Source organism: Miscanthus floridulus, chromosome 8 (assembly GCF_019320115.1).
Source record: "Miscanthus floridulus cultivar M001 chromosome 8, ASM1932011v1, whole genome shotgun sequence".
In the NCBI taxonomy this organism is placed as follows: Eukaryota; Viridiplantae; Streptophyta; class Magnoliopsida; order Poales; family Poaceae; genus Miscanthus; species Miscanthus floridulus.
The window spans coordinates 12,894,505-12,905,451 of record NC_089587.1 but is presented as its reverse complement, the minus strand read 5'-3'; positions in this window follow the sequence as shown (position 1 = coordinate 12,905,451).

The following is a 10,947-nucleotide window of genomic DNA, read 5'->3' as shown; positions in this document are numbered from 1 at the left end:
TGGTGCAGCAGCCCTTGAAAGAACGGATGAGGGGGATTGTGAACCCACGCTCGTGGAAGGGCGCGAAGGAGACGATGTAACCGTCGGGTGGCATCGGCACATCCTCATGGCCGAGAACCAGTCACTCCATCGTGTTAGTCCACCCACAAAGAAGACCGCGCTTAACGAGGCCCTCCATGCGTGCGTGGGTCACATCGGAGCGATACCATGTCTCCATGGAGAAGCAAGGGCGGAAGAACGAGAGCTACGCTGGTGGAGGAAGAGCAAAGGCAATAGATCCGAACGCCAGCAACAGAGAAGTGGAGAAGGCAAGGCTGTGGTTGGGTGTGTCAAAAGGTAAAGGGAAAGGCCGCTATTTATAAGAGAAGGTGGAGCGAGAGGTGAACTGTCTGCCTAGATCTACGCGCTTGCCGCGCCTTGTCAAATTGCCTCTCCGAGCAACGTGCGCTCACCACCTCTGGGCACTCCCTCGAAGGACGTGTCGGATGACGGTTCGCCCCATTCGATGGGCCGAGAACCGCCACAGGTAAGGAGGAATACAGAGCTGAAAACGCTCCCATGGCCCATTCAGGCCTAGGAGTTCGAAGGTTGGCCCACCGGCGGGTTCACAACCGCTCCGAGACGCCTTTAGAGTGAGGGGTGAAAAGGGATGATCCCGCTAGTGTCCAGTACCCGGGCACACAAGCATCGTAGGCATCCTAGCCCACGTTTTGAGTCTTGGTCGGTTCACAGTCCATTGGGTTTTCCTCAAGAAAGCAGTGAGATGTTGGGACCCGATCGAACAGACCTAGGAAACTATATGGATTGCCCACCAAGAATCTAGAGTCGGTCACCAGCTAACCCATGCTGGGTCCCCATGAAAGGGAAGCCGAGGCCCCACTCGGACTAGCCCATTAATAGCTCACCAAGCACCATGATTTGTCCATCGAGGAAAACATGGCACGGCTCAGCCCCTCCATTTTTATCGAAAAAACGCTTGAGGGAGGACGATCACAAGACGAGCTAACCCCTTGACCAGACCCCTGCTACGCGTGGGGCCTCAAGGGAAGTTGGACTCATAAGGAGACCGAATACGCGGTCGCATGATGATGGCGGATCGATCAGATCCTAGGGAGGGATCGGGAACAAGAGAAATCTCTTCTGACCCCTGAATCCCATAGCTACATGTTCCCAAGGAGTCCGATCACGATAGAAGGGAATCGCAACCCACCAAGGTGTCCCACGAGCAACAGAAGATCGAAGCCCTCAAGTCCCTCCATTCAAAAAATGCCTATGAAGGAGTATCCTACTCCTTTGTAGGCTCGGGGCTACTGTTGGGTATTAGTATTAGGGATACCCAACAAAGGGGTCAGAGGACCATGGATGACAAACTCGCCTAGTGAAAGGTCCTAATGGCTAGAGGGGGTGAATAGCCTATTAAAATTTCTACAACAACACTTAACAAACCGGTTAGACAATTATGAGGTGAAGCAAGTGTTGCGCTAGCCTACCAAATAAATGCAAGCCACCTACCACAGTTTTAGTTTCTATAGTTTCTAACCACACAATGGCTATGTCACTACACTAAGTTAGTGTGCTCTCAAAGGCTAACTAAAGAGCCACACTAACCAAACTAACAAGCTCTCACAACTAGCTACACTAAAGAGCTTGATAACTAGTTTGCAGTAATATAAAGAGAGAGAGCAAGATGGTTATACTGCCGAGTCGAGGAATCGACCAATCAATCACAAGAATCAATATCAATGAAGACCAATCACCTCAGAATCAAATGTTGACACAATGATTTTTTATCGAGGTTCACTTGCTTACCGGCAGGCTACTCCTCATTGTGGCGATTCACTCACTTGGAGGTTCACGCGCTAAATGGCATCACATGCCAAACCCTCAATAGGGTGCCGCACAACTAATAGAAGATGAGGATCACAGAATACACAAGCAATTCACTAGAGTACCTTTTGTCTCTACGTCGGGAAAAGGTCAAGAACCCCTTACAATCACCACAATCGGAGCCGGAGACAATCACCAACCTCCGCTCGATGATCCTCACTGCTCCAAGCCGTTTAGGTAGTGGCAACCACCAAGAGTAACAAGCGAATCCCACAGCAAAACACAAATACCAAGTGCCTCTAGATAAAAACTCTCAAGCAATGTACTTGGATTCACTTCCAATCTCACAAAGATGTTGAATCAATGATGGAGATGATTGGGAGGGCTTTGGCTAAGCTCACAAAGTTGCTATGTCAATGCAAATGGCCAAGCTAGTGAGCTAGAGCCAGCAATAGGGCTTAAATAGAAGCCCCCACAAAATAGAGCCGTTGTACCCCTTCACTGGGCACTACTCTGGGCGACCGGATGCTTCGATCAGATCGACTGGACACACCCTGCCAGCGTCCGATCAACAGATGGTAGCCATGTCATCCCTCTCTTTAAGTACTGAACACCCGATCCCAACGGTCAAGTGATGGCCGGACGCAATATAGTGCCACGATCGAACGCAGGACCCCAGCGTCTGATCATTTCCAGTAAGCCTCCACTCATGACCAGACATGTTTGGTCATGACCGACCAGACCCACCCAGAGTCTGGTCACTCACTATCTCCTCTATGCGCTGCCACATTAGCGGGACCGGACACACCCCGCCAGCGTCCGGTCGAAGACTGACGCCAGCGTCTTTATTGCTTCCATTGACTAGACGCTCCAGTCTAGTTGAGACCAGCGTCTAGTGCACTCTGTGAAACCCTGTCTTTTCTATACAGGACGCTGGTGGCACCGTCGGATTGTCCGCATTCTATGGGCGGACACTCCGCTGGTGAAGTTTCTTACCCTTACTCAAATATGCCAATCACCAAGTGTATCACCTTGTGCACATGTGTTAACATATTTTCACAGACATTTTCAAGGGTGTTAGCACTCCACTAGAACCTAAATGCATATGTAATCAGTTAGAGCATCTAGTGGCACTTTGATAACCGCATTTCGATACAAGTTTCACTCCTCTTAATAGTACGTCTATCAAACCTAAATGTGATTACACTCACTAAGTGTCTTGATCACCAAAACAAAAATGGCTCCTACCATTTATACCTTTGTCTTGAGCCTTTTGTTTCTCTTTCTCCTTTTCCAAGTCCAAGCACTTGATCATCACTAGGGCATGATCTTCATTTGCTTCACCACTTGGAATGTGCTACCTATCTCATAATCACTTTGATAAACTAGGTTAGCACTTAGGGTTTCATCAATTCACCAAAACCAAACTAGAGCTTTTACCTAGATAATTGAGGACGTACTTTAGTCTCGACTGACCCCGAAGGGATGATTTCCACCTCGCCAGACCCCTCGAGCATGGGCCCCATATCACCTGACCCCTCGGGGGTACGGGAGCCGTCTCGCCTGACCCTAAGGGCTTAGACTCTATCTCACCTGACACCGAGGTCATGAGAGCCATCTCGCTCGTCCCCAAGGGCGTGGGCTCCATCTCGCTCGATAGGGACCCATACTGCTTCCAACCACTGTGGGTCTAAGGGTACGACCTCATGGTCAAACTTCTAACACTAGGAAGGAAGCGGGCATGTCTCGACGTGACCCATGGTCATTGTGCTGTCTACTCCCCGTATGGCCATTGACTAGCACGTCGGCTCACCACGCCGTCCATCGGGACGGGATGGGATGCCACGACCAGCTAATGACGTCGAGGCATGACACCAGTGGTGAATAGAAGTCTGATGTGGAGCCATCCCTGTCACCATCTATAGCATCAGCGGGACCTACATGAAGGAGAAGAAGGACCCGGCGGCCCTGGAGGCCTTCTTCTCCCTCGCTTTTCTCCTCTTTTTCTCTATAACCTGCGCCTTTCCTTCACCTATAAAAGGGCAATGAGCACATAGCTGAACAAACTCTCAATGCTCTTCAATCCTTCCACCAGAGACCTAGGATCCGCTCCCTCTCTGTCCGTTTGTAGCCCCAACTATAAACTAGTGTCGGTAACACGAGCAGTAGTAGACTGGACGTAGGGACATTCTGCCTGAACTAGTATAAATCCTTGGGTCCTCTGAGCACACCATCCGGTCTAGACATGTAGATATAAATTTACTAATCGGTGATCCGAAACACTGACAGCTGGCGAGGTATATTTGTTAATAATCTCGCATCTCTTATATATATAAAATTAAACATAGTTTCAATAATTTGTATATGTATATGTATTACTAAATCTTTGTGTTTCTATGTATGTAACCCTCTAGATAGACGATGTCAATGAAAAGTAGTAAAAGTGTACGAGACCCAACAAAACCGTTGGAGGGCTACTACATAATCACAAAAGTCGATTCTAATACTGGCAAACCGCTCGAGCCAAAAAACAATGCAAAGAAGTTTGTAAACCACTGTAGGGTTCTGTAACACCCCTGGTGTTACGAGCTTGCTTAGTACCTAGGTTAGGGCCTAAGAGAATTAACAACAGAGTGCCTCAGAGTTTTAAAATTTTTTAATGCAAATGAAATGGTACATGTATCTTATGTGACTCACTTTTGTGGACTCAAATAAACATTCAAGATAACTCACTTAGTGCGTAAAGTTTTTAAAAATGTCCAATAACGACTCTAGCAAATAGATAACAAATAGTTTGTTCTATTAGATTAAGCATGAAAAGCAATTTTTATAAACAAAATAAAATATAACTTGTATTTAGTACTTGAATAAAATCTAGAGCGCAAGTTTAATAGATGAAAATGCAACTCTTGTTTTGGTGAGTAAAAGTTGTTCAATAGTATATCTGATAGCTCAGAAATTGAATCCAAAATTTAAACTAGAATTTTCGTGAATCGGTAGGAAGTTAAAATTATAGTTAGGATGCTATTTTTGACGATTTATATTAAGCAAAATAGTTAAAGGGTGCATAAGTGTGTTACTCCTATGGGCTAGAATGAGGTATGGACTAATGCGTGAGATGCTCGTTGGCTAAAAGTAATAATGTTAGACATTTTAAAATTGTAGCAATGAGTGTTCACGGAGGTTAAGTCCCAATTGAACCCTTTTTGTTTCTAAGTCAGAAAAGAGTGTTAGACAATGCTATTTTGGCATTTGAATTCTAACAAAAATTCCTAAATCCTAGTTTCGTGTTTTGGCACGGTTTGTTGCATCAAAGTGTGTACTTGAGCATGGTGTCGGAGGTAGTTGTGTTGGATGTCCCGTGGTCCTCTTAAAAATTGTTCCAATTTCATTGAAATACGTTGTAGCTATGTCATTGGCGCTCTGTTCGTGAACTGTCGTTCAGCATTACAAACCTATCTTGATGTCGCTCTAACTTCCTCTCCGATTATCCTTGGGTTGTAAGAATTTCTTTGCTAGCTAGCTCTTAGTGCCGACTTGAGTTCGTAAAACCGGTTGAGCCCTCGTCACATTAGTCATTCTAGACTCTCGGCCTAAGCCTGTGGTCACCACGCTAGCACGCTGCCACTGCCTGGCTGCTCCTGGACATGGCCGCTACTCCACTGGCTGACCTCGCTGACTACTGGCCGCACGCCGGGCTGTGTTGACCCAGCCATCTTCCTTTGGGTCTGGGTGGTGCTGTGGTGCTACTGCCACGAGCACGCTGCCAGTCAGGCCATGCGTAGGGCCATGTCGACACTAAGATAGTCGTCGCCTAGGTGTCGTGGCATCCGTTGCACCACTCGTTTTACCAACCCACCAAGTCACCATTTGTATCAGTTACCTCGTAGCACTACCCTCTCACCACCGCTGTTCGGTCGACCTCGTGCCATTGTCGCCAAGCACACGGTGTCGATGCCCTTGCTTGTCTATTTTCATCATAGTCCCCTCACTAGCCGACGCATCTCTGCTACCGCTTGCATGATCATGACCCCACACGGCTATGCCCTTGTCATGTCTTGGTCGGTCTGTGTTAAGTCGAGGCCGTGGGCCACAACATTGCAGCGGTGGTGCACCATTGTGGGGGATATGACCCCCGGTATCCATAAGACAAGACATGGGCTGCACCATCAGAGGTGTCCTAGCTCACAAGATCAAGGCGTGCACGGCACTGGTCGACATGCACTGCAAGATATTGTATAGTACCAAATAGGATACTTTCCTTGTAACCCTACCCCTCCAGACCATATAAGGAGAGGCAGGGGTCTCCTAGTCGACATCTACATACATCTCATATTCAATACAATACATCTACATACATCTATGGACATCGCTAGCTACACCGGAATTCCTCAGTGCTTGGACATCGCCAGCTACGTTGGGGACTCCTCGGTGCTCGAACATTGTCAGCTACACCAGGGATTCCTCGGTGCTCGGACATCACAAGCTACATCGGGGACTCCTCAGTGCTCGGACATCGCCAGCTACGCCGAGGACTCCTCGGTGCTCAGACATTGCTAGCTACGTCGAGGACTCCTCGGTGCTTGGACATCGCTAGCTATGCCGAGGATTCCTTGGTGCTCAAACATCGTCAGCTACGCCTGGGATTCCTCGGTGCTCGAACATCGCTAGCTATGTCGGGGACTCCTTGGTGCTTGGACATCACCAGCTACGCTAGGGACTCCTCGGTGCTCGGACATCACCAACTACGCCAGGGACTCCTCGGTGCTTGGACATCGCCAGCTACGCTAGGGACTCCTTGGTGCTTGGACATCGCCAGCTACGCCAGGGATTCCTCGGTGCTCGAACATCGCTAGCTATGCTGGGGACTCCTCGGTGCTCAGACATCACCAGCTACTCTGGGGACTCCTCGATGCTCGGACATCACCAGCTACGTCGGGGACTCCTTGGTGCTTGGACATTGCTAGCTATGTCAGGGACTCCTCGGTGCTCAGACATCGCTAGCTACACCAGGGATTCCATGATGCTCGGACATCACCAGCTATGCCGGGGACTCCTCGGTGCTTGGACATCGTCAGCTACATTGGGGACTCCTCGGTGCTTGGACATCGCCAGCTATGTCGAGGATTCCTCGGTGCTCGAACATCGCCAACTACGCTGAGGACTCCTCAGTGTTCGGTTTCTTCGTGTAAGTATCGCCAGCTAAGCTGAGGACTCCCTTGGTGGTCGGATCTTGCTACGTCTCATCGGTGTGCTATCAAGCTGCTCCATGCCATTCGGATCAGGGTGCTGATCTTGGGCAGCACATCTGTGGTCTTGATACGCGCATGTTAGATAACGTCGGCAAGCTTTTAGACTTCTTTTCTTTTACCCTGCTACAAGATTCATTCTTCATCTTCTAGCAGGCTCAAGGACTAAGTGGCTACACTTTACCAAGCGGTGAATGTAGTGCTTATTTCTTGATTTACCCTCCTTATTGATGGAGTCTAAGTGGCTACACTTCTCCTAAGTGAAAGAATTTTTAAATTTTATCTTAAGCCCCTTACATCCTTCTAGCAAGCCTTACTTGGCTAAGTCCGAGGTCTCCTAACCAGTTAAACTGGTCGGCATTGACTTTCACCATCCAGGTCACTAGTTAAACTGGTCGGCTTTGACCTTCACCGCCCAGATCACTAGTTAAACTGGTCGGATTCGACATCACTGCTCAGATCACCAGTTAAACTGATCGGCTTCATGTCAAAGTGCTTGAACTTGTTCAAGACAACATTGCTCAAAGGATACAAGGCACTCATGGACTAGCTATGGGGGATATGACCCCCGGTATCCATAAGACAAGACATGAGCCACACCATCAGAGGTGGCCCAGCTTATAAGATCAAGGCGTGCATGGCACTGGTCGACGTGCACCGTAAGATATTGTATAGTACCAAATAGGATACTTTCCTTATAACCCTACCCCTCTAGACTATATAAGGAGAGGCAGGGGTCCCCTAGTCAACATCTACATATATCTCATATTCAATATAATACACCAAAGACATAGGATGTAGGGTATTACGTCAATCCGACGATCCGAACCTATCTAAATCGCTGTCTTTGCGCTTTGTGTCACCATCCAGTTCCTAATTATGCGCACCTCCACCGATCAATCTACCTTCATTGGATACCTCTCGGAGGACTGTCGAGCATCTTTTGTTGACAACCATCCCCTCTTAAATCCCTAGCTTGAGCTTCCAGTCTAATCTGTCATGTCATAGGGCACTACAAGTAGTTAATTAGGCATCCCCTCCTCCTCAAGCTAGCCCGAGCAATACCGATTGGGAATTGGGCGTTCTGCTCGCCACCGGCTATGGGCGCCGCCGGACCAGTAGAGTGGAAGGTAGGACTTGTAAGTGCAGTCATAGTTCAATTTCTCGTGGCTCTAAGCTTGCTTGACTCCTCCATCTGGTGCTCACGCTATTTGGGCTAGGGTGCTCATCGTCATTGCGGTGAGGCGATGGTGCCGCATCGGGAACACCGCCGACCTCACTACGCGCATGTGGCCAGGCCACCTTGGCCCTCCTCCGCCTCAACCACCACCGCAGCATGAATCCTGATGAGCTACTGGTGCTTATTCGCTATCTCCACCACCCTGATAGTACCTTAGGCCACCGAAGTAGTCACGCCGCCGCACGGTTCCGCCCGCCATCGAGGCTAGGCCTCGATAGTGCACTGTTAAGCTCCCAACCGCCGCCTATCCTTACGCAGTTGGCCATAGTGCTTGGTTGATTCTCTGGTCTCATTGGAGCACCACTGGTTTGCCCGTCGTAACCACCAAGTGTTGTCGGTCGCTGCTCTGACATGCACAGGCTCCTCGGGGGCTTGAGAGCTTGAATAGGGCAAAGGTCAAGGGGTTATGTGAGGGCGTTAGAGAGAGAGAGAAATAGTAGGAAGGACTGTGGGTTGTTTTGTTTGAAATCCAAGGGCTCTTTTACAAAAGCACTAGTGCACGTGGGGCTCTCCTGCCGTGGGCCACTCACTGGGCTGGCCTATTGCGCTCGGCCATAGGCCACGCTAGGCCGTTCGACCACCGAGCCGGATGACTGGGCACCGGCCCTTTTCTTTTTTTAAAACATTTCTAATTCGGTTCCTAAGGTAAACTAGTAAATTCAATATATATTTGTATATTTGACCAAAAATCATGGAGCTAATTTTGTTAGATTCCAAAAATCATGATTTGTCTGCTAATGTATTTGTTCACATAGTTTCATAGAATTTTCAAGAGTAAGCTAATTAATTAAATCACTAAATGTGGGTGAAACATGAACTTGTAGGAATTATTGTGATGAATTGGTAGTAGTATTGGCTCTGGAATTTTTATAGCAAAATCTTAACATTATCAGGTGCCTACTGTAATTTTTGTGGCTCTAGAATAATTAGTTTGCTGGAATAGTTATTGAGCCCTAGTTCGAATATATATTAAATCAATAAAATGAAATAAAGAAACACCTAGGGATTTTATAACTAAAATACTTGTGGGAAAATAGTGCCTGGTTCGACAGCATGGGTACGTGGCCTAGTACGTTAGTTATTAGAGCTAGCTCATTAGCTTGAGAGGCGTAATCGTGTGATAAGAGTTGCAGTTGCCGTTGATTAATTACGTCTCTGCGTTGCATCCACGTATATCATGATAGGAGCGATGATGGATCATGGAGTCATCGGGAGTAGTGGAAGCAGATGGTGCCTTGATGACCATGCCACCTCAATGGAATGGTAACTTTTGGTTATATCTTACTCAGGGAAGCCCTAGTGCATAATCCCTAATATTCGGCACTTTTATTTTATGCTTGTGCATTAAGTTTAAGGAGTTGAATGAAACCCACTTGCATATATTTATTCTTATCCTATGAGTCTTACTAGTATGCTAGGATCGTATAGCCTACTATGCTATAGGACCTCGGTAGAAGTCAAGTGATTGCCTGTCACTCGCGAGCGATAGGAAATATATTATTGTTACTACTGTCATGTTACTATCACATGAAATATATATGGATAATAATTGGAGACTAGGTGGGGCCATACTTTGGATGTGGATTTGGACTTCGTTAGGCAACCGAATGAGGCTATGGTTGCATTTATCCTGCCTATGTCGATTGAGGACCGCATGTTGCCGTGGATGGTAGTCAGGTCATAGACTTATTATCCTGAGCACATATTTGCTTATGGGAGTGTGAAGACTTGTCACTCTCTTATCATGGGTTTTGGCTCCTTCCAGACTGACTTTTAGGGGTGGCTTTTGGGTGGAGGTCCAAGCACTACACTGAGTCTGGGACTCAGGTGTGGGGGCTTGGAGTCCAAGTTTGGATAGGGACCTAGACCCCTTGACAAGAGAGTGGTGGGTTGGTCTTGCTTGTGCTCGGGGTGCAAGCAGGGCATGTGTTTTGGGGTACCCAGCTGGGATACATTGATTCATGAATCACCGTGTGATACGGTACGACTTGGCTATGGTCTAGCACCATAGAAAGAACTGGAACATGAAAGAAGGTAAAATGGTTCTAATTGCTTACCACCTGCTTGAAAGTAGTATAGGTGCATACATAGAATGGTTAGTTAATGAACCAATATTGGCTACTAATAAAAGTTGAATATAAGACACATGTTTAGTAATGCTCCTACAGATGCAATAAACCCACAAGCCAGAGAGCCTTGCATATCCTTGGAGTCTTTTATTTCCTCTTGATGGGTAAGTTTTGCGGAGTACAATTGAGTACTCAGGGTTTGTTCTACCCTATTTTAGGTGATAGGTGGATGCTAGAGTGGACACTTGTGTGCGGAAACCTCCTGGTGGGCTCAACGAGGATTTCCTTAGCATTGCGGACATATAGTTTATTTGAAACTTCCACCCCAAATGTTTTACAATGGAAAAACTTATAAACTATTATTATGTATACAACTAATCATCATGTTAATGTTTAGCTTGTCATTAAATGATTTTATTTCCGCTGAAACTCTGATAACATGGTTATATTCTGCTGTTATAAACAATAAATATTATACTCTGATGTTGCATGAAAAGTGATGTAAGAATTGGCTAAAATGTTGTAAGCTTTATTCTTCCATTTACGATCCTGTTGAAAAATG